This window comes from Schistocerca nitens, chromosome 9, assembly GCF_023898315.1.
Source record: "Schistocerca nitens isolate TAMUIC-IGC-003100 chromosome 9, iqSchNite1.1, whole genome shotgun sequence".
NCBI classification, from domain to species: domain Eukaryota; kingdom Metazoa; phylum Arthropoda; class Insecta; order Orthoptera; family Acrididae; genus Schistocerca; species Schistocerca nitens.
Window position 1 is genome coordinate 516,101,426 of NC_064622.1, and position 25,060 is coordinate 516,126,485.

A 25,060-nucleotide genomic window follows, 5' to 3' on the forward strand; every position below is an offset into this window, starting at 1 on the left:
GTTAGAACGTCCTGAAAGTACTTCAGTATGACGGTGTGTAAATGAGCTGGGATGATTAGCCAGTATATCCAATCCTTTGCGTCATAATTCGTGTTACACAATGTTTCACCCATTAATTTCAATTCTCCTGTGACATATTTTTCCTTCTCTGAAGCGTCTTTTCAGAAATGCTGTATCTTCCATTTGATCGTTTACCATGTTAGTTAGAATTTCAATGACTTGGATATCATCGGAGCCAATAGATTCTGTGACCGGAAGTCGTCATCCTTGATGTGGTGTCCATATTCCTGAAGCTTCAGTGACCATCTCACCAATCGGGATGATGAATCTTTCACACTTGTCAGCCAGCGTCAAGGATAGAGGCCACTCACAACGTTTACATAAATGAGGATATCATTTACTGATTGTCCACACAACTGCAAGGCACTCTTTCTCAGTTGTAGAGGCAAATTCCTTCCGGACTCGGAGAGCACTCTCGAGGCGTATGCAGTCGCTGTTTCAGCGGCTTCCTGGATTTCCACGAGAAAGTACTAGCGTCAGTGTGTAGTGACATATAGTGTCCGGGGATATGTGTTGACGGAGACTTGCAGACATCGGAGACTTGCAGACATAACACTAAACCAAGTCTCTCACAACACAAGTGTGCCGAGGAGCTGGAATACCGTTTCTTCCTCATTCGAGATGGGCTCCATTCTCATTAATTACATGCCTCAAGATTTTTACTTCTTGGACTCAGGTGAAGACATGCGCCGCGGACATTCTTTAACACATTTAGCAAGGGGCTTAGATCTCCTTGAAATGGCTGAAAGAAGACAACAGTGTCATGAAGGTATCGAAGACACACTCTACAAATGAGATGTAAAAGACGGCTGTTCATCATATTTTGAAATGTGGTTGGAGAATTGCACAGACCAAGTATCATAGCCCTGAATTCATGGAGATCAGTGGGTGTTACGAAAACAGTCCCTTCCCTCTCAGCATCCTCAGTCTCAATCCATCAGTACCAACTTGAGTTGCCCAGCACTGTGAGTAATACGAATGTCATTTTAAACTCTGGGCCAGAGAAACAGCTGCTTTATAATGCACTACCAGAACACTTTCGCGATAGTGGGAGCGAGTACTTCCACTGCCCAGCCTTAGAAAGTGTGTGTCTGTTAAAATAATACAATAGGTGGAAGCATAAGCGGGCAAAGACACTGCTAGCTAGGTCGTAACCACCTACGGCAAGCTAACGTACACCAACAAGCGACAAACGTCGGCATTCCCCAACGTTAACTGGACACGCCAGCTGCTATTAAAATCGACCAACAGGCTGCAACAGGTAAACCGATGAGCTCGCACACTGACGCACAAACAAATCGCCAACATCACCCATCACAGTGCATCTGATATATGACCTATCGGACACAAAACGATGTTGAACCTAACTGTTACAGGTATGCTGATGCTGAATGAAAGGTCAACACCGGCACCCAGCGGCAGCCGCCAAGTAACAGCACCGCACAACGTCACAGATATCGACACGCATCATACCCACTGCCAACAAAGCCTACCCTTGCATGACCTGTCGCAGGCAGCAAGACCTCCTCTTCTGCTCTTACCACCCGACCTAACTATCGCAGAGGTTTTTCCCCTTGGCTCTTGCCTTGGCACGTTTTTCCCTCTGCACTTAAAATCGCTACCCTTCGTTCCACGTTCCACTTTCGACCCAATCTATCTCCAGATGAGCGCGTATTAATGCTTAACCTTCACCAGACGTACACAAATATCTCACCACCCACTTCGTGCGACACCTCACCTTAGAGAAAACTAAATCTTCTCCAGAGATGGTAAGAGACCTTTTGAGTTGGGTCTGGAGGGGCTTCACAGCTTCTAAAAAAAAAAAAAAAAAAAAAAAAAACCTGTTAAAAGTAAACTAGGTTTGAGAAAATTGAAGAATCAGAAAGAATGACCCAAATATATGTAAGCTCGCAGTATCACCAATAGCCGGCCGCGGTGGCCGTGCGGTTCTGGCGCTGCAGTCCGGAACCGCGGGACTGCTACGGTCGCAGGTTCGAATCCTGCCTCGGGCATGGGTGTGTGTGATGTCCTTAGGTTAGTTAGGTGTAAGTAGTTCTAAGTTCTAGGGGACTTATGACCTAAGATGTTGAGTCCCATAGTGCTCAGAGCCATTTCTTATCACCAATAAGTGATTAAGAAATGGGGTGGGCAGCGCCCGTTTTTGGTTGATCCCGAGCTCAAAGAGCGCGTCATTAGTGTGTTTTAGCGATGTAGTCCTATAGTGGCAAGACCGTGTTCAATGGTCTTTTCATTCGATGTTCTGTTAGACATACAGGTCCTCCAGAAAAATTCATCAAATTTTACTGATTTATAGATTGTAAATAAATGAAGAAAGGACCTTGGGATGAATGTTAATTTATGCAGAGGACTACAACGCTTTTGCAAACAAGTCTCGAGTTACCACTTTCACTGATCGTCCTAAGCAGCTTTGCATTTCACACAAAATTGTTGGATGCGGAGTCACCTACACAGAGTTTTTTACAAACACCCACAAAAAAGTGCTTTCATCTACTGCTCCTAGTGTGGTGATGCTCCATCCACTTGAAAAATGAAATTAAAGGCAGTTTAACTGTCGTACCACTGGAAAGATGGATAATATCCGTGACGGTGAGAAACAGCTCAATATCCCAGAGCCCGATTGAATCGCTATCAAACTGTATAAAGAATTTTTGCCTGACTTGGACTCTCTTTTAAGTATAATATAAGGTAGATACCTCACGTAAATAACAGTTTCAAATAGTAGGAAGGACGCACAGGACACACACGTCCACGTGAAGAGTAGTAAAAGTGTTCCATTCAACTACCGTCCTATATGAATGACATCCATCTGTAGTAGAATCTCAGAATACATCCCGAGCTGAATCGTAATTACTTACCGAGAACAAAATGAGCTTTTACCTGCCGATCTGCATTGATTCTCAAAAATATGGGTCGTACGAAAATCAACTCTCGCTTTTCTAAGTCTTGGGCCAAGGCAATGAGGAAGATTCAGCAGTCCTTGATTTAGAAACATCATTTGAGACAATACGCCAGCAATGTTTATTGTCGGTAGTTTAATAAAAATTCTTTGTGGCTCGTCGCCCAGGTGCAAGTGCTTGAATTAAATACCATTACGGCGACTAGGGTGTCTCGAATGTACCACAGTAACCTAATCGAGGAATGGATAGCTCTAGCTTAACGCGCTTATAAGCAAGTGCTTTACCACTAGACGACTAGGGCCGACAACGGTAGTGTGACCATGGGGGATGTGAAACGGAATTTGTTAAGGCAATAAGGACTCAGCATGTTATCTTGGATATGAAGTCATCTACAGATGTGGAATAACTTCGGGAATGCTCCATGACTATGTTAAGGGAGCCACGCTGTTCGTATTGTGTATGACAGACAAAATTAATAGTAATATCTGACTTCTACCGGACGCCTACACTGAGCAACTACTGCAAACACAAATTTGCCCAAATGGGCAAATATTCATTATGAATATTCCTTCAGACACTGTAACGAATTATTTATTGCACAATGCATTTCTAGGCCTGTGGCTTCAGTATCAGGAGAGGTTTAGTGGAAGCTCAATGTCCGCTAGCTCTGTGCATTGTATCGTCACATTTCGTAAACTACACTCCTGGAAACTGAAATAATAACACCGTGAATTCATTGTCCCAGGAAGGGGAAACTTTATTGACACATTCCTGGGGTCAGATACATCACATGATCACACTGACAGAACCACAGGCACATAGACACAGGCAACAGAGCATGCACAATGTCGGCACTAGTACAGTGTATATCCACCTTTCGCAGCAATGCAGGCTGCTATTCTCCCATGGAGACGATCGTAGAGATGCTGGATGTAGTCCTGTGGAACGGCTTGCCAAGCCATTTCCACCTGGCGCCTCAGTTGGACCAGCGTTCGTGCTGGACGTGCAGACCGCGTGACACGACGCTTCATCCAGTCCCAAACATGCTCAGTGGGGGACAGATCCGGAGATCTTGCTGGCCAGGGTAGTTGACTTACACCTTCTGGAGCACGTTGGGTGGCACGGGATGCATGCGGACGTGCATTGTCCTGTTGGAACAGCAAGTTCCCTTGCCGGTCTAGGAATGGTAGAACGATGGGTTCGATGACGGTTTGGATGTACCGTGCACTATTCAGTGTCCCCTCGACGATCACCAGTGGTGTACGGCCAGTGTAGGAGATCGCTCCCCACACCATGATGCCGGGTGTTGGCCCTGTGTGCCTCGGTCGTATGCAGTCCTCATTGTGGCGCTCACCTGCACGGCGCCAAACACGCACCAAGGCAGAAGCGACTCTCATCGCTGAAGACGACACGTCTCCATTCGTCCCTCCATTCACGCCTGTCGCGACACCACTGGAAGCGGGCTGCAAGATGTTGGGGCGTGAGCGGAAGACGGCCTAACGGTGTGCGGGACCGTAGCCCAGCTTCATGGAGACGGTTGCGAATGGTCCTCGCCGATACCCCAGGAGCAACAGTGTCCCTAATTTGCTGGGAAGTGGCGGTGCGGTCCCCTACGGCACTGCGTAGGATCCTACGGTCTTGGCGTGCATCCGTGCGTCGCTGCGGTCCGGTCCCAGGTCGACGGGCACGTGCACCTTCCGCCGACCACTGGCGACAACATCGATGTACTGTGGAGACCTCACGCCCCACGTGTTGAGCAATTCGGCGGTACGTCCACCCGGCCTCCCGCATGCCCACTATACGCCCTCGCTCAAAGTCCGTCAACTGCACATACGGTTGACGTCTACGCTGTCGCGGCATGCTACCAGTGTTAAAGACTGCGATGGAGCTCCGTATGCCACGGCAAACTGGCTGACACTGACGGCGGCGGTGCACAAATGCTGCGCAGCTAGCGCCATTCGACGGCCAACACCGCGGTTCCTGGTGTGTCCGCTGTGCCGTGCGTGTGATCATTGCTTGTACAGCCCTCTCGCAGTGTCCGGAGCAAGTATGGTGGGTCTGACACACCGGTGTCAATGTGTTCTTTCTTCCATTTCCAGGAGTGTAATTTGTCCTGTTTGACAGTTTACTAAGCACATAATCACTGGTACACAGATAATTCATTTTAATCAGACTTCGAAAGTAACATAGTGTATACAGTTGTGCTCTTAAAATAATGAAAAAATCTGTGTATTGCACGACTACAGAATCAATGAGTCACAACTGAAATCAATGAACAATGTGGGTATCGGTATATTACATGGAATGGTCATTACATTTGTGCTGTAGTGGGGAAATGCATTCAGTCTTCATAGGAGACTGCTTACAAATCACCCATTCGACCCATGCTAGAACATTGGTGAAGTATATGGGTACGTAACAAATAGGGCTAACTGGTGATAATGAACGCATGTACAGAAGGGCAGCACCAATGGTCACAGGTTTGTTGATTCAAGGGAGACACGGAAGTGGTGAAGAAACTAAACCACGAAACGCTTTAAGGTGAACGCCAACTAATTCTGTGGAAGCTTGGTTACAAAGTTACAAGGCTCAGTATGAGGGATGATGCTAGGAATATACAGGGTGACGTAAAAGTTATTGGACGTTTGGTTAAAAGAAAACAAATATAACAAAAAGACGTAGTACAGTAGAAAGTTTTAACCCCCTCTGTTATTACCAAATGGTGATAATTAGGCTTGTCAAGTTGGTGTAAAATGCAATGACAAACAAAGGAAACACAATAACCAAACCAGTAACTCGTTGAAAGCGTGATCTATGAGACGTGTTTATAGCTGTAGTTTTCCGAATTGTCACGATATTAACAAAAGAAGAGTAGGTTTTCGCGTTACAAACTTTTTATAAATGTGGTACTACTGCAGTTGTTAGTGAATGAGGAAGACACCTTAGAGCAAAGCCACCGCCTATGCAAACAGTGTACGACATACGAGATACATCTGAAGAACATAGATTTGTTATGGGTGTACCAGGATCTGGCCGCCCAACAACAGTCATAACTGAGGAAAATAAATTGCAGCTATGTTAGCTGCTACCCAAAGTACGCGAAAATCATCCAGACGTTTTGCAACCGAGCTGGATTTATCACGAAGGTCTAGGCAAGAATGTTACGAAAGCAGAACTCTAAAGTGTACATTCCACGTTTACGACATGGATTACCTGAAGATTATCCGGATCGACGTCTTCACTTTCGTGAATTGATGCTTGACCAACGGAAACATCATCCTAACCTACTCAATAAAATTTTGTGGTCTGGCGAGGGCAATTTTGAGCGGACAAGTTAACAGATACAGCTGCACTTACTGGTATACTGACAATCAAAATATTTTGTTAGAACAAACACTAAGTCAACCTGGTGTAAGTGTGTGGGCGTCCTTGGACTACATTTTTTTGAAGGAACAGTGACAGGAGATAAGTATTTGGATATGGTTCAGAATTACGTGGTACCAGTGCTTAAGGCGTGTGCTGAAAACATGGATTTTTTCTTATGGGGTGTCGTCAAGGGCTGTGTTTATTCTCAAAAGCCTCAGACCACTTCTGAACTAAAAGACTAAATGCACGACGCATTTCATGATTTGGACAATGGTACCACATTATGCCATAGAGTATATAACTGTCCCAAAAGATGTATTAATGAAGACGGAAAATAGTTAGAACGTAAGTAACGATTGCAAGTATTGCTTGTATTTGTAATGAAACATGAAGTCAATCTTTTGTTTAAATCAGTACCCAGGTCCACTGATTTTTGCGCCATGGGGGACATGACAAAAGACCACACCAATTGCAGATATTTAAGCAGTCCATACGTGTTTGGAACCAGATGAAAAACCCGACAAATTATGTGATACAGTGTGGAGTCACGGACTTCACAGTAGATACGCCGCTCTCGCTCTGTGGTGCGCAGCTGCCTGCGCAGTCGACGCGTTCTCTACTACGAATGGTTCAAATGGCTCTGAGCACTATGGGACTTAACATCTGTGGTCATCAGTCCCCTAGAACTTAGAACTACTTAAACCTAACTAACCTAAGGACATCACACACATCCATGCCCGAGGCAGGATTCGAACCTGCGACCGTAGCAGTCGCGCGGTTCTGGACTGAGCGCCTATAACCGCTAGACCACCGCGGCCGGCTCTCTACTACGCCTGACACGTATCTGCAGATTATGACATGTGCCACGCTAAACGAATCCGCTTGCCCTTTAGCTGTCTGTTGATGAGTCGAAATGGCCGCTAATTACACTTCTCTGGACTGCTCCCATTGAGGCGCATAACGCAACCAGTGGCTCCACGACGTACAACGTGATATTACAACCGTTTTCGAACGTCTTTCCCAAGAGAAACTGATCGTCAGTGTAAGACTATTGTTGATAGTTATATATGTTTCTGAAGTGATGGTCAATAATTCGCACATGGAAAGACAGGGCAAAAATAGCTAAAAAGCTCCAATAAATATGGGTCCACAATATATTACATTTTCTGTTGCGGTTCATCAGTGTCTAGAAACACATGACTTCTCTAAACGTTAAAGTAGATGTACGAAATGTTCATGCGTCTGAAGGCTACATTGAATTCGTCTCTGAAATGAGTTGCCTCTCAGGCAGTCACGGGAAGTTCTGTAGATGCTGGAAGGCAGTTTCAATCCCCAAGCGTAATTCCACAAAAGAGTTTACCTCGGTAGCGTAGACAAGGCTTTTGACATGACCACACACAGAAATCCATGGGATTTAAATTCGGAGACTTTGACACAGGCCGTTCTCTATCTTCCAAGTTAGAAGCCGGCGCTCTCGCAAATGAAAATGTACTGGAGCACCGTCATGCAGCCGGCCGCTGTGACCGAGCGGTTCTAGGCGCCTCAGTCTGGAACTGTGCGACCACTGCGGTCCCAGGTTCGAATCCTTCCTCGGGCATGGATGTGTGTGATGTCCTTAGGTTAGTTAGGTTTAAGCAGTTCTAAGTCTAGCGGACTGATGACTTCAGATGCTAAGTCCCATAGTGCCTAGAGCCATTTGAACCATTTTTTGAACCGTCATGCATGTACCACATGTTCAGGTGTTGGTTTAGTGGGACACCATCACGTACATCTGTACAGTCCACAGAAACCGCATGTACTGCTGTCCAGTTTGTGGGAGGAAGTGTGGTCCAGTTATGCATCCTCCGAGTAGTCCTGCACAGACTTGTACGAATAACGCTGCCGATGTCGGGGTACGTGTGTTGCATTAAGACTGACATCGGCCCAAATGTGAGAGCTGTGGTAGTTAAAAATACCGTCACGGGCTAATCCAGCCTCATCCGTGTACAGAATACTGCTTACAAACAGGGGATTCTGGGTACATTGTTGTTGCACCCACTGGCAGAAATTCCCTGTCGGGAGGACTTGCACTCGTAGGAGGTGATACGCGTAGAGTACTTGCCGACGTGAAATCCGCCGCCCACTGCTACGACTCAGGACACGCGCTCTTGTGTGGCAGCCCTTCTTGTCCAAGTACTCGAACGATCGTGCACAATGCGTCACACCTTTTCCTCAACACCGAGTGTTATGGATCTGGGTCCACCTTCTCGTACACGGTGTGAGAAACTACCGGTTTCTCTGAGGCGTTGATGTAACTGCCTAAATGTCTGGCTCTCGGGCTGCTTGCGGAGGGGAAAAGTTTCTTCATTCAATCGTGCAGCCTCAAGGGCATTGACATTCGCTTTGCCATACATGTAGTACATGTCAGCGTACTCTTCCTTGATTAACCTCTGTCCGTGGTACCTTCACGTTCGTAACTGATTGTGAAGCCGGTACGGCACAGTGCACCTAAAAAAACAGATAGCCGATCCCAAACCTCCAGATACCAACTTAGCCACCTCGCTATCCAGGGGCGATCACAATCAGTTCCCATCTCGAATCAATGCGATACCTTGTCAATGGCTGATTTGCGGCCCCATGTTTATCGGAAATTTTTAGCTAGTTTTGGCCTGCACCTTCCACGTGAAATATTGACCATCGCTTCTGACAAACCTTGTTTATGTACATGCACTAAGGTGAGAGAAGTCACGTGGTAGCGATAAGGAAATGCAAAGTATACAGGCCGGCCGGTGTCGCCGTGCGGCTCTAGGCGCTACAGTCTGGAACTGCGCGACCGCTGCGGTCGCAGGTTCGAATCCTGCCTCGGGCATGGATGTGTGTGGTGTCCTTAGGTTAGTTAGGTTTAAGTAGTTCTACGTTCCAGGGGACTGATGACCTCAGCAGTTAAGTCCCATAGTGCTCAGAACCATTTGAACCAAAGTATACAGATGACGGTAGTATTGCGTACGCGAGGTATAAAAGGGCAGTGCATTGGCTGGGCAGTCATTTGTAGACAGGTGATTCATGTGAAGAGGCTTCCGATGTGATTGTCGCTGCACGACAGGAATTAACATACTCTTAATGCGGAATGGTAGTCAGAGCTAGATGCGAGGGACGTCCCCTTTCGGAAATCGTTAGGTAGTTGAATAATTCGAGATCCAAAGCATTAGAAGTTTGCTGAGAATACCAAATTTCAGGCATTGCCTCTCACTACGGACGACAAAGTGGCAGACAACCTTCCCTCTACGAAAGACAGCAGCGGTGTTTGCATAGAGTTGTCAGTGCTAAAAGACAGGCAACACTGCGTGAAATAATCAGAGAAGTGAATGAGGGACGTACGACGAATGTATCCGACAGGACAGTGCGGCGAAATGTGGCGTTAATGGTAGGGTTCGACAGTGACGCAGACCCCACAAAGTCCCCAAAGTCACGTGTGCGAGCTGGTGATGGCTCCACAATGGTGTGGGCTGTGTTTACATGGAATGAACTGGGTCGTCTGGTCTGTTCGGCTACGTGGAGACCACTTGCAGCCATTTATGGGCTTCGTGATCTCAAACAAAGGTGGCATTCTTATGGATGACAATGCGCCATGTCGCCGGGTCACAGTTGTTCAGGGTTGGACAGTCCGAGCGAATGATTTTGCCGCACACATTGCCCGACATGAATCCAATCGAATATTTATGGGGCATAAATGAGACATCATTTCGTGCACAAACTCTTACACTGGCAACACTTCCGCATATAGAGGCAGGATGGCTCAATATTTCTGCAAGGGTCTTTCAACGACTTATTAAGTACATGGCGAGTCCAGTTGCTGCACTATACTGCGCAAAAGACGGTCCTACACGATATCTATCTGGAGGTACCCCATGTCTTTTGTCAACTCAGTGTACGTATGCATGATTCTTCCCAGCGTATCTACGCAACAGCTTAAGCAATTTCGCTGGAAGTATATACATGACTTTATAACTGGAAAAAGAGTGCTGCAGGGATAAGAACCTTAGCTATGGTACTTCTGAAGGGACGGGAGGGGGGGGGGGGTCAGTGGCGGCTCTGAATTTCCTGCAGCTCCTGCGAACTTCTAAAAGTACTGTTTCTATGACACAGCATTACTCGTAGAAATTGTCGAGAGTTTGGAAGGAGTGAAAATAGCCATAAACCTGAAATGCATGTGGCAGTTTCAACCGGTTTAAACGCACTTATGACTTACTGTGCGAGATAAGAACTGTGGTGTCACTGCCAGACACCACACTTGCTAGGTGGTAGCTTAAATCGGCCGCGGTCCATTAGTACATGTCGGACCCGCGTGTCGCCACTGTGTGATCGCAGACCGAGCGCCACCACACGGCAGGTCTCGAGAGACGTACGAGAACTCGCCCCAGTTGTACGACGACGTTGCTAGCGACTATGCTGACGAAGCCTTTGCTCTCATTTGCCGAGAGACAGAATAGCCTTCAGCTAAAGTTAATGGCTACGACTTAGCAAGGCGCCAATTGTCACAGTGCATGTATCTTACGAGTCTCATTTGTATAGTCAAGAGAGATGTATCACAAGGACTGATTAAAAGTTAAGTATATTCCAAAGCTACGTATTTTCTTTATAGCAGTCATAACTTATCCTGTTCCAGACTTGACGCCAGTCGGCGTGTATGTACGCGTGCCTTTCTGCTTCCTCCTCAGTGTGGCGTGACTAGCCTGTTACGCCACAACAAGAACCATACTCAGAACTACAAGTGAAATGCTTCTGTAGCACCCGTAGGAAAGGGCTCTGCTAGAGATAGGCCTGAAATCTAAAAGTAAGCCTGACGCTGGCACATGGGGAGCAATATCAACGAAACTCATAAAACGCGTTCGACAGCATAAAATGGTGCAAATGTTTGAAATGTCTAGAACAGTATTGTAATGTATTAGACGTAAAAGAACCAAGAGGAAACACTCAAAAATAGGACATTACTGGTCAAAAGTAGGCTACTAGTACCATATATAGGTCTTAATATGAGAAATAAATTTCTGAAAATGTACGTTTGGAGCACAGCGTTGTATGGAAGTGAAACATGGACTGTGGGAAACCGGAAGAGAGTCCAAGAAAACAGACGTTGTGCTTGACTGATTGACTGATTCGTGAGAAGGGACCAAACAGCGAGGTCATCGGTCCCATCGGATTAGGGAAGGAAGTCGGCCGTGCCCTTTCAAAGGAATCATCCCGGCATTTGTCTGAATCGATTTAGGGAAATCACGGAAAACCTAAACGAGGATGGCCGGAGGCGGGTTTGCACCGTCTATCTCCCGAATGCGAGTCCAGTATGCTAAATGTATGTTCGGATTTAATTATACAAAACAGAATGTTATCCCTTATCATAATATATATTCTCCGAATTAAAAAGCTTTAAGACTTTCATTGCTTCCCTCCCTCTGTAAACGTACTGTTGTCTTCGGGTCAGCATGTGCCGAAAAGAAATTTGTTCTTCCACACTTCTTTCATATTTAAATGGTGTTACTCCATACATGATGACTTTGTTTCTCCAAACATTCTAAATACCTTAATGCTCAAATTTTAAAAAAATTGCTTTTCTCTCCCTTGGCAACGGCCTTGCCGCAGTGGTTACACCGGTTCCCGTGAGATCACCGAAGTTAAGCGCTGTCGGGAGTGGCCGGCACTTGGATGGGTGGCCATCCTGGCCGCCATGCGCTGTTGCCATTTTTCGGGGTGCACTCAGCCTCGTGATGCCACTTGAGGAGCTACTCGACCGAATAGTAACGGCTTCGGTCAAGAATACCATCTTACGACCGGGAGAGCGGTGTGCTGACACTACGCCCCTCCTATCCGTATCCTCTACCGAGGATGACACGGCGGTCGGATGGTTCCGGAAGGCCACTCGTGACCTGACGACAGAGTGCTTTTCTCCCCCTTGCTAAAACTTAATTTGTAACACTTGTGTTCTTCGGGTCAGTACCACCCGGGGGGATTAATAGTTCATAGAATGTACAGATACCGTAGTCAAGTATATGCATAACGATTTTTTTTTGAAAAAGTAAATATCAGATTCGTTATTCTTGAAATGTGCAAAGGTTACACAACAACGCAAGTCGTTCATGTATCTATCTTAATAATTTCTGTGTCACTATTAGGACAAAACAAGTTGTGTCCTTCGAACAGCTGGAAGCATCTGACAGCGAGAGGAGTATTTCTGAAGAAGAAAATCACGCCAGTGATGAGAACATTCATCCATTGTCTGATTCAGAAGACGTTTCAGATATTGATACATCAAATGACAATGTGCAAGCTGTTCAACTGATTCAGTCTAAAGACAAAAAAAAATCTCATGGAGTTTAGAATCTACTCCAAAAAAAAAATGGTTCAAATGGCTGTGAGCACTATGGGACTTCACAGCTATGGTCATCAGTCCCCTAGAACTTAGAACTACTTAAACCTAACTAAGCTAAGGACAGCACACAATACCCAGCCATCACGAGGCAGAGAAAATCCCTGACCCCGCCGGGAATCGAACCCGGGAACCCGGGCGCGGGAAGCGAGAACGCTACCGCACTACCACGAGCAGCGGACAGAATCCATTCCGCAAACTGGAAGAGCACCTAGTTTAAACGTTACAAAACTGACTCCTGGTCCGACAGCATACGCTATCGCCAGATTAAATTCATCTTTTCAAGTTATGGTGAACGATAATATTCAGAATATTGTGGTGGAAATAACTAATATTGAGGATCGAATAGTTTATAGGGATAGCTGGGAAGCATTAAATGAAATTACACTTGAAGAATGTATTGGCCTGCTATTACTAGCTGATGCCTATAAATCATATGATAAATCAACAGTCTACGGGATCCAGAAACTGGTAGAGCACCTATCCGCTGAAACGGTTACGTTGCAACTCACGTGTGTTACGTTCCGACGACAAGTCTGATCGAAGAGCACGAAGAATAAATGACACATTGGCACCTGTAACAGTTCTGTGGGATGAGTGTGTGGAAATGCTTTCAAGCGTGGATGAACAACAGGTGGCTTTCCGCTGACGGTCCGCAGCTCGTGGTCGTGCGGTAGCGTTCTCGCTTCCCGCGCCCGAGTTCCCGGGTTCGATTCCCGGCGGGGTCAGGGATTTTCTCTGCCTCGTGATGACTGGGTGTTGTGTGATGTCCTTAGGTTAGTTAGGTTTAAGTAGTTCTAAGTTCTAGGGGACTGATGACCATAGATGTTAAGTCCCATAGTGCTCAGAGCCATTTGAACCAACCATTTTCCGCTGACGTTGTCCATTCAGAATATATACCGAGGAAACCCTCAAAATATGTGATAAAAATATGGAAATTGCATGATAGAGGTACTTCTTATATTTCGAAGACATAAATCTATACAGGAACATTACGTGGACACGCACTTGACAAAAATCAAGGTATGAGGATTGTCATGGATCTAACACGAGGAGAAAGGGCAAAATTTCATATGTGACCATTTCTTCACATCATATGCACTAGGCCAAGGACTTCTCAAAAGACATCTTAGAATACTGAAGACGGTGGGAAAAAATAAGTCTGAAGTAATATCAAGTGAAGAAGATGTTTACATTCAAAGTTCTTTCTTACAAAGTATACCTCGGTCGTACCTTACGTTCCAAAGAACAACAAAAAGGTTGTCCTGGTGAGCACAATGCCCATCAGTGAAGAAATAAGCAACAGAGAAGAGAAGAAACTAAAAATGATATCGGACTACAGTGCAAGTTAGGGAGCAGCTGACGTATTGAATCAGCTAATTGGCACCTACACGTGAAAGAGGAAAGCCAATCGCTGGCCAATGATCATCTTTTCCAATATTACTACTGATCCTTCTGCCTACAATGTTTTTGTGCCACAGAGAGAAGTAAATTCAGGATGGACAAAAAAAAAATGTTCTTCACAAAAGAAGAATATTTCTCTATGAATTGGGAAGACCCCTAGTTACTCCTTACTCTGAATCTAGAAAAATGCTGCCACAAAATGAACAGCCAGCGACCATTGTTAGAAGAATCCAAACAGGAAGTCCATGAATACCAGGCTCCTGCGGTTGCAACCAAAACTGCAGACTTGCCAGGTGCAGATTCTGTTGTGACAACAAAACAGCGGTGAAGTGTTCAAATTGTAACAAATATGTTTGTAGAGCTCACGTTAGATAACTGTGCCCAAATTGTGGAATCCTAAGTAAAATTTTACAGTATTACTGGCCAACAATGTTTACAATGAAGTAAGCTGTGGCCTTTAAGGAGCTGTTGCGCAGAATAGTTTTATTTAGCGTATAAACTGTCAATCGTGAGAAAAATTAGATAAGGCCAGAGCATACTTCATTGTTGAGACTGTTGGCATATAACTCCGTAAAATTTGTTTATATTGTAGCAAATAACTACATTTAAAATTATCATAATTTTTAGCAATTTAGAATCATCATTGGGTTTCAGTAGCATACTGGGTCATTATGACCCAAAAGGACATACGGGTATAGCTTTTTTAAGGATGGTAGCAGAGCTAAATGAGGTTTCGTGAGGTTTTGCCGCACACTCTTCTACCCTCCCGGTTTGAGCTCACGCAATTAATGGAGGTCCCATGAGGGAACTCCGCCTCGACTCTTCCGACGTGACTAACGCCGCAACAGTGCACGCGCAGCAGCATCCGGGGCGCAGGGCTTTACCACTGGACCGCCGCCGCATGAAGTGCCTCAGACGTGCCTACGCCTCCGGTGACGCAACACGGTGCGGCGTGCGCGATGGAAGCGGCCGAGGGGGGGGGGTGACGTTGCCTGGGGGGGGGGGGGGGGGCGTGGCTGTGACTGCAAACAGGCCGGCTGCGGGCTGCGCCTGGTGATCCGCGTGGCCTTGACCCTGCAGCCGCGAACGTAGTTTCCCGTTCCGGCCGCCGTATCTCGGCCGCAGTTTCCACTGACTTCAGCGGAAGATTTCTGCTCTATAAGACGTCGGTCGTGAGTAACCGTAAGTCTGAAACACAATGTGTATTTACAACATTACGGGGAATTTTATCATGATGCGCGTTGTATTAGGCAGATTCGACTTGGTCGTATAGCGAAACGCGGGTCAGCCGGACGAGGATAGAATGGGAGCGGTGGGTTAATGATCCACAATGGTCTATTGGGCACTCCCACAGTGAAACTTTTATCCATTATGAATGAAGTACACTGCGATTGCGATGAATTAAGGTTTCTTGAAATAGAACAATATCCAGCCAACGGGGTATCCTACTCGCTCTACACGACTCCCACATTGCTGCACACATTTAATATATGTACCGTCTGATGATGAATAGCTAGGCGATTCCAAACCGATAATGGAATAATAATAAAAAAAACTGAAGAACTGAACAAAAGGCGACTGGTGGCAGTAATTTAGAGATACCGTTAGTCAGAGAGTGGTTTTTGGCCGGTTTTCAATAATCTTTTGCGAATATGCTGGGATGATGCTCCAAGTTCTGCATCACAGAATACAATACACGAAGAGTTAAAATACGATTACACACAGAACTGTTTGTTGTTGTAGAGGTCTTCAGTCCTGAGACTGGTTTGATGCAACTCTCCATGCTACTCTATCCTGTGCAAGCTTCTTCATCTCCCAGTAACTACTGCAACCTACATCCTTCTGAATCTGCTTAGTGTATTCATCTCTTGGTCTCCCTCTACGATTTTTACCCTCCACGCTGCCCTCCAATACTAAATTGGTGATCCATTGATGCCTCAGAGCATGTCCTACCAACCGATCTCTTCTTCTAGTCAAGTTGTGACACAAATTTCTCTTCTCCCCAATCCTATTCAATACCTCCTCATTTGTTATATGAGCTACCCATCTAATCTTCAGCATTCTTCTGTATCACCACATTTCAAAAGCTTCTATTCTCTTCTTGTCCAAACTATTTATCGTCCATGTTTCACTTCCATACATGGCTATACTCCATACAAATACTTTCAGAAACGATTTCCTGAAACTTAAATCTATACTTGATGTTAACAAATTTCTCTTCTTCAGAATCGCTTTCCTTGCCATTGCCATTCTACATAGTTCGACCATCATCAGTTATTTTGCTCCCCAAATAGCAAAACTCCTTTACTACTTTAAGTGGCTCATTTCCTAATCTAATTCCCTCAGCATCACCCGAATTAATCCGACTACATTCCGTTATCTTCGTTTTTCTTTTGTTGATGTTCATCTTATATCCTCCTTTCAAGACACTATCCATTCCGTTCAACTGCTCTTCCGAGTCATTTGCTGTCTCTGACAGAATTACAATGTCATCGGCAAACCTCAAAGTTTTTATTTCTTCTCCATGGATTTTAATACCTACTCCGAACTTTTCTTTAGTTTCTTTCACTGCTTGCTCAATATACAGATTGAATAACATCGGGGAGAGGCTACAACCCAGTCTCACTCCCTCCCCAACCACTGCTTCCCTTTCGTGTCCCACGACTCTTATAACTGCCATCTGGTTTCTGTACAAATTGTAAACAGCCATACGCTCCCTGTATTTTACCCCTGCCACCTTCAGAATTTGAAAGAGAGTATTCCAGTCAACATTGTCAAAAGCTTTCTCCGAGCCTACAAATTCTAGAAACGTAGGTTTGCCTTTCCTTAATCTAGCTTCTAAGATAAGTCGTAGGGTCAGTATTGCCTCACGTGTTCCAATATTTCTATGGAATCCAAACTGATCTTTCCCGAGGTCGACTTCTACTAGTTTTTCCATTCGTCTGTAAAGAAATCGCGTTAGTATTTTGCAACCGTGACTTATTAAACTGATAGTTCGGTAATTTTCACACTTGTCAACACCTGCTTTGTTTGGGATAGGAATTATTATATTCTTCTTGAAGTCTGAGGGTATTTCGCTGTCTCATATATCTTGCTCACCAGATGGTAGAGTTTTGTCAGGACTGGCTCTCCCAAGGCTGTCAGTAGTTCTAATGGAATGTTGTCTACTCCTGGGGCCTTGCTTCGACTCAGGTATTTCAGTGCTCTGTCAAACTCTTCACGCAATATCATATCTCCCATATCATCTTCATCTACATCCTCTTCCATTTCCATAATATTGTCCTCAAGTACATCGCCCTTGTATAGTCCCTCTATATACTCCTTCCAGCTTTCTGCTTTCCCTTCTTTGCTTAGAACTGGGTTTCCATCTGAGCTCTTGATATTCATACAAGTGGCACTCTTTTCTCCAAAGCTTTCTTTAATTTTCCTGTAGGCAATATCTATCTTACCCCTGGTGAGAGAAGCCTCTACATCCTTACATTTATCCTCTAACCATCCCTGCTTAGCCATTTTGCACTTCCTGTCGATCTCATTTTTGAGACGTTTGTTTTCCTTTTTGCCTGCTTCATTTACTGCATTTTTATATTTTCTCCTTTCATCAATTAAGTTCAATATTTCCTCTGTTACCCAAGGAGCTCTAGCAGCCCTCGTCTTTTTACCTACTTTATCCTCTGCTGCCTTCACTACTTCATCCCTCAAAGCTACCCACACTTCTTCTACTGTATTTCTTTCCCCCATTCCTGTCAATTGTTCCCTTAAGCTCTCCTTGAAACTCTGTACAACCTCTGGTTCTTTCAGTTTATCCAGGTCCCATTTCCTTAAATTCCCACTTTTTTGCAGTTTCTTCAGTTTTGATCTACAGTTCATAACCAATAGATTGTGGTCAGAGTCCACATCTGCCCCTGGAAATGTCTTACAATTTAAAACCTGGTTCCTAAATCTCTGTCTTACCATTATATAATCTATCTGAAACCTGTCAGTATCTCCAGGCTTCTTCCATGTATACAATCTTCTTTTATGTTTCTTGAACCAAGTGTTAGCTATGGTTAAGTTGTGCTCTGTGCAAAATTCTACCAGGCGGCTTCCTCTTTCTTCCCCCCAATCCATATTCACCTACTACGTTTCCTTCCTCCCTTTTCCTACTACCGAATTCCAGTCACCCATGACTATTAAATTTTCGTCTCCCTTCACTATCTGAATAATTTCTTTTATTTCTACATACATTTCTTGAATTTCTTCGTCATCTGCAGAGCTAGTTGCCATATAAACTTGTACTACTGTGGTAGGCGTGGGCTTTGTGTCTATCTTGGCCACAATAATGCGTTCACTATGCTGTTTGTAGTAGCTTACCCGCACTCCTATTTTTTTATTCATTATTAAACCTACTCCTGCATTACCCCTATTTGATTTTGTATTTATAACCCTGTATTCGCCTGACCAAAAGTCTTGTTCCTCCTGCCACCGAACTTCACTAATTCCCACTATATCTAACTTTAACCTATCCATTTCCCTTTTTAAATTTTCTAACCTACCTGCCCGATTAAGGGATCTGACATTCCACGCTCCGATCCGTAGAACGCCAGTTTTCTTTTTCCTGATAACGACGTCCTCCTGAGTAGTCCCCGCCCGGAGATCCAAATGGGGGACTACTTTACCTCCGGAATATTTTACCCAAGAGGACGCCATCATCATTTACCCATACAGTAAAGCTGCATGCCATCAGGAAAATTACGGCCGTAGTTTCCCCTTGCTCCAGCCGTTCGCAGTACCAGCACAGCAAGGCCGTTTTGGTTATGTTACAAGGCCAGATAAGTCAATCATCCAGACTGTTGCCCCTGCAACTATTGAAAAGGCTGCTGCCCCTCTTCAGGAACCACACGTTTGTCTGGCCTCTCAACAGATACCCCTCCGTTGTGGTTGCACCTACGGTACGGCTATCTGTATCGCTGAGGCACGCAAGCCTCCCCACCAACGGCAAGGTCCATGGTTCATGGGAGGGGGGGGGGGGGCACACATAACTAAGTTTGTACAACTTACGGGCTGGAGCGGCACAATGCTTCCCTCCCTCAGATAAGTGACAACTGTGTCGGCAGAAAGGTCATCCTGCCGCAAATTTAATTAAATTTCTCAGATGGTTGAGTACAGTGCACTCTGTTTTGGATTATGTGCCGGAGTCCGAAGAACGAGGTGTGGAGCCAAAGTTTGTTTCTCGCGACATAGCTGCATGCAGTGCGATGTGATGTTTCTCTGTAGTTCTGAATTACACATGCACTGAAATACAGCATTTATCTGCCGACACCGGGCAAGCGTCTTTCAAGTAAAATGTCTCCCCTGTATGGGTGAAAGGGTACAGTACCGCCCGACATTGAAAATAGGTACAACATACTTCATTATTTTTGCAGAACAACACATTTTTTTTGTAAAATAACTCAATTTCAATTAATACAGCGAAGCCGGATACCAGTGTGGGAAAGAATGACAATTTATTTATTTAACTGATCACATGTGCACTCCCACGAAGTGCAGATAGTGAATGTGAATATATGATCATCTTTGAGACGATCCTTTGGCCACCTTTGGTGGAACCAAAGAGATGAAACTTACCAGAGCTTTGAGCACCTGAAATGTGGCTGACCAATACGGTAGCAAGGTGCTCCCCCACTTCAGCAAAGGTGCGAGAGGACCTGGAGAACGGCCATGTTTCAGCACTCTGCCGCTGGATCTTGTGCTGTTAAGACCTTTTTTTAGTTGTGCTCCGTAATGACAAAAGAGTGGAGACATGGTATGCATGTGGAATATTTAAGAGTAGTTTGAAATAATAATTTCTCTATTTCAGGAACTTTTGTGGGGAGAATTAAATGTCAGGCAGGTAATATTAATGGGATTGTAGTAATCTTCGGAAGTGACCAACGATCACAATGTAACCACGTGTAGCAATAAGTTGAAATACTTCCATGTGCTTAAGTTAAGCTGACTTACTAGCGTGTGTACAATAAGTTGAAATATTTAAGAAATAGCGTGTGTACCATAAGTTGAAATATTTAAGAAATAGCGTGTGTACCATAAGTTGAAATATTTAAGAAATGGCGTGTGCAGGACTTGAAATTAGAGACGAGTACTTCCACGTGGTGAGTACTGTGTGAGTCTCAATCTGTGTATGAGAAAAGGATAAAGAGAAGTACTCGTCCATGGTATCAGTTGAGGACTCGTGTGTGTGATGAATATGTACTTAATATTACTTTGCGTGATATGATTCCGTGTGACGCTAGATTCAAACTCTGAGAGAGAAGCAAGGTGAGTCGGCCATATATCCAGCAACGCCACTTGGCTTGCATTGCACAGGAAGACGTGCAAATATCTCCAGAGTTCATAGTAGGAAAGTAGAATTACAAAGCGGGGCAGCGTCATGTGAAACTGGGACAAATATTAATTGAAGTGGGAAAGCTGAAAGTGATAATGTTGTGACTATTCCCTGTGTAGTGTTTCATATTGTAGTGTGGTGTACGTCATGTAATTTGGGTATGTGTGGTTTGCATGGGAGAGTAGCGAGGTAGTTTCAAAAGATTAGTGGGTTATGCATGTTCCTTTTGTACTGCTCGGTCTGGAGGAAAGTTTCGTGATGATGATTGTGAGAGTCGAAGTGTGAGAAATAATAAAAGATCCACCATCCTATCCAGAAAGTGCACTGTAGCGTTAAATAATTACGAGACCATAATATAGAGAATCACCAGTGTAAAGCCATGCCCACTGGGCGGAATTTCTCATGTGTTATTGTTGTAGGTTATAGAATTTGTGTGTTTGGGTTAGAGAATTTATCGGAATAAATAAGATAGTGAAAAGAAAAAGATTGGTGGACTTTTCCTTCGAATTGTATGTTGTCATAATGTCCCGAATTTATAATGTGTGCGCCATTCATGCTCAGTGCGGTGGCCACGTGTTGACAAAAGCCGTTAAATAAAAAAGAAAGAAAATGTGGTATTGCCAGTGCGTAGTGTATAGTCAGAGTTCTGCAAATTACTGATAGTCAGATGCGTGTTTCCGTTGCGTATTAATCATATAGGAGGATAACTTGTAACTTAAGTGTGAGTACTAGAGTTCATGTTACTCGATAAATAAGAATGAATCCACTCGCTTGGCAGACCACTCATCAGGCCTGACTGCTTGATGCCACAGTATGAGCAAGGCATGTGGGTGCCTCTCATAATTTCGACCCTGCCAGGATATATTGCTGTTAAGATTTTTTATTTTGATGGAATATATTGTGATAGCGCTAAGAAGTAAAATTTTATTTTGTTTGCAATTTCTTTCTGGATTGGTGAGGATCTTTTATTTTTTTTATGTAATTAATTGCTATATCGTCCAAGGCTGGAAGATCGTTGCATAATCTCTTTTTGCATAATGTCCGTAGTAACTAGGTTGCAGTCGAAAAGTGTAGTCACCATGGAGAATAGAGATTCTGGGGTGAACGTAGCAGTGCAGCAGGAAGTAGGTGTCGACCATGGGCTAATGAGCGGGGACGGCAAACAATCGGAAGGGGCTGAATTGTTCAGTGGACCGCTGCTAGGTGATCCTTTGAGCGGCGGGCTTTGTTCACAACCGGGGGCTTTTCCCGACTGCAGTTTTTACAGAGGATGGATAGAGATAATAAGGAAAGATTGGAAGCGATGAATAAAGATAATAAGGAAAGGTTAGAAGCGATGAATAAAGATAATAAGGAAAGATTGGAAGCGATGAATAGAGATAATAAGGAGAGAGATAGGGAAAATAATGAAAGATTGGAAGCGATGTATAGGGAGACTAAGGAAAGATTGGAAGCAAATAAGGAAAGATTGGAGGCAATGGATAAGGGAAATAAGAGGCAATGAGGAAGCTACACCCAGTTATCGATGAGCGTCTGTCCGCAGTTAATTATCGGTTAGATGAGGGGGAGAAGAATCTGGATGCGTTGAAGAAAGTATGTGATGCCGTGAAAGAAAGAGCCAATGATTTGGAGGTACGAATAAGTGCAATAGAGGGCGATATTACAGAACATAGGGATGTGTTGCCGGATGAGCGAATCAAAGAGATAGTGGAGGACTTACTTGCAGATAAACAAGGGGAATTAGACAGCGTGGAAGCTCAAGTCACCCGGCAGGAAGTGGCGCTCAATAAATACAGGGATGAAGTTGCGGAGGTAGTGGTCAGAATGAATACAATTAGTGCAGATGTAGAAAAGGTCAGTATAAGAGGCGAAACAGTCTCTGACAGTACGCAGCGAGAGGTTTATGCCGACCAGGAGGAGATACAATCACTATTACAGTTTAAAGAGGCGCAATTAGAAATAAATAGGAAACATAGGGAAGAACTAGCACAGTTGCAATTAGCGTGCAGTAGCGAAGGTGAAACACCTCCAGGTAGATTGCAGAGGAGGTTATTAAAGACTGTAGTAGCTACAAGATATTTTGTGACAAGTTTTTAAAAGAATTCTGGTCGAAAAGTAAGCAGGACCAGGTTAAGCAAAGCATATTGATGATGCCAAATTGTAACGAAGGTGGTATAAGAAATCCAGTGTCGTGCTATCAGGAAATGCTGAGACGAAATAGGTATTTGGATGTGCCATACGAAACTGGGGAGCTCATTAGGATCTGTATAACGAAGTTGCCAGTTAGATTGCGTAGAGATATAGTGATAGCAGGCAGAGGCTTAGACGATTCCGCGTCATTTCAGCACTTGTTACAGGAACTGGGTAATGAGAGCAACATTGTGAACGGCGACATGACTCATAGGTCAGACAGAGTTGAGGATAGGAACTGCAGAGACTATCAGAATGACAGGAGAGCATGGAATTAGAGGAATGACGGAAATGGAAGATGGCGAGGAAATAGGGGGCAGAATTCATGGGGATATCGACCTGCAAACCGGGAAAATAGAAGATGGGACAGAGATGGAAGAAGAAGGGAAAATGAAAATGATGGGCGAAGAGAGGATAGGCAGTCATTGGGTTCACGACAGGACAATCACTGTCACAATGACGGAGGGACAAGAAGGTGACTACATGATAGACGGGTACAAACCAGGACTATTAATGATGTAAATATTAGGTATATCGATTACGGAAAACTAAGGGAGAATCTATTTGAGGAGGTAGGAGATGTGGGGAGTGAAGTCCACCCAATAATTAGCGTAGAAATAAATAATATAATCGTACCTTTTGTCATCGACACAGGCAGTGTAATGAGTGTTTTGAGGGAAGATGTGTTTAAGTGTTGTAGTGTTACAAAACCATGGCCAACGTTGCCATTGCAAAGGACAACAGTGAGAGGGGCAGTTACAGGAAAGGAAATTGAGGTGAAGTTACAAGCGCAGGTAGACTTTGTGTGCCAGGCGAAGAGGTTTAGTTCAGTGTTCATGATTGTGTCATCTCTAACTGTTGAAGGGATATTAGGCGTTAATTTTTTGAACCAATATAAAGCAGTCGTTAACATGAGAATGGTTCGATGGAGTTGAAACGAGATTCGGAGGAAATTACAATAAGATCCGACGATTGCTTATATGCTAAAGATAACGCACACTTAGCATTATGTCTGGCGGTAAAGTCCGGTAGACAGGCACAGAATACGGGGTTCGAACAAAAGAAATGTTTGGAGGAGGAGATCAGGGAGAAAATCTGGCATTTACGAGGGACCACGGTCTACGGGGAATTGCAGAAAATTTTATACGAGAATAGAAAGGTATTTAAACATGCTGCGGGTACAATAAGAAATTTTGTGTATAGATTCAAGGTCAAGCCACATAAACAGTTTAGGGCCCAAATGTACCCGATAGCTGTTGTGTACAAAGAAAGAGTGGAAGCTGAGATCGAAAGCATGCTACGACAAGGGATTATCGAACCAGCATCCAGTCCGTACAACAGCCCTTTAGTTTGTGTTGAAAAAAAGGATCGATCAATTAGATTAGTTTTGGACGCAAGAAGGATTAATAAGATAATAGAGCCAGAGACAGACCAGCCGCTGACACTTGACGAATTGCTACAAAAGTTCCACGGGATCAGATTTATCAGCTCAGTTGGTTTGAGAATGAGTTTCTGGCAGGTGGAGTTAGATAGGGGGTGTAGAAAATACACTGTTTTCTTGTGCTACGGGAAATCGTATCAATTCCAGAAACTACCATTTGGGTTAAATGTATCATCCGCGGCATTTATCAGAGCGCTAAATACTGTCATTCATAATGAAATAAAAGATAAGGTAACACAGTACGTGGATGATGTCCTGATAGCCGAAAGAAACTGGGAAGACCACAATAGAACGTTAAGCATATTGCTCGGTGCATTGGAGAGACATGGGGTAACCGTGAATTTGGGAAAGTCAGAATTTGGACGAAAAGAAATCGAGTTTCTAGGTCACATTGTGACACCAGAGGGAATAAGACCAAATCCAGGCAAACTCGAAGCAATCAGAGATTATCCGGTGCCAAGAACAAAACGTCAGCTACGGGGTTATTTAGGATTAATCAATTTTTACAGGAGGTTCATTAAGATTGGGGGTGCAGCGACACCCAGACTATGTCAGCTGACTGGAAAGAAAACGGTATGGAATTGGGACCCTGTCGCGCAGGAAGAGTATGAGGCGTTAAAGAAGGCACTGCTATCGGCACCTCTTCTCGGGCATCCAGACCTAGGGAAAGAGTTTTGTACGGCCACGGACAGTTCCCGTAGTGGACTTGGGGTAACATTGTTCCAAGAGCAAGAGCAAGGAGGAGAAGTAATACAACAACCTATTGCATTTGCGAGCCGAATGCTTAGCAAAGCTGATAGAAATTACACGGTAACTGAGCTTGAAGCTTTGGCAATAGTATGGGGTTTTAGTAAGTTTAGATACTATTTGTATGGGAGGCATACTAAAATCTATACTGACCACAAGTCACTACAGTTTCT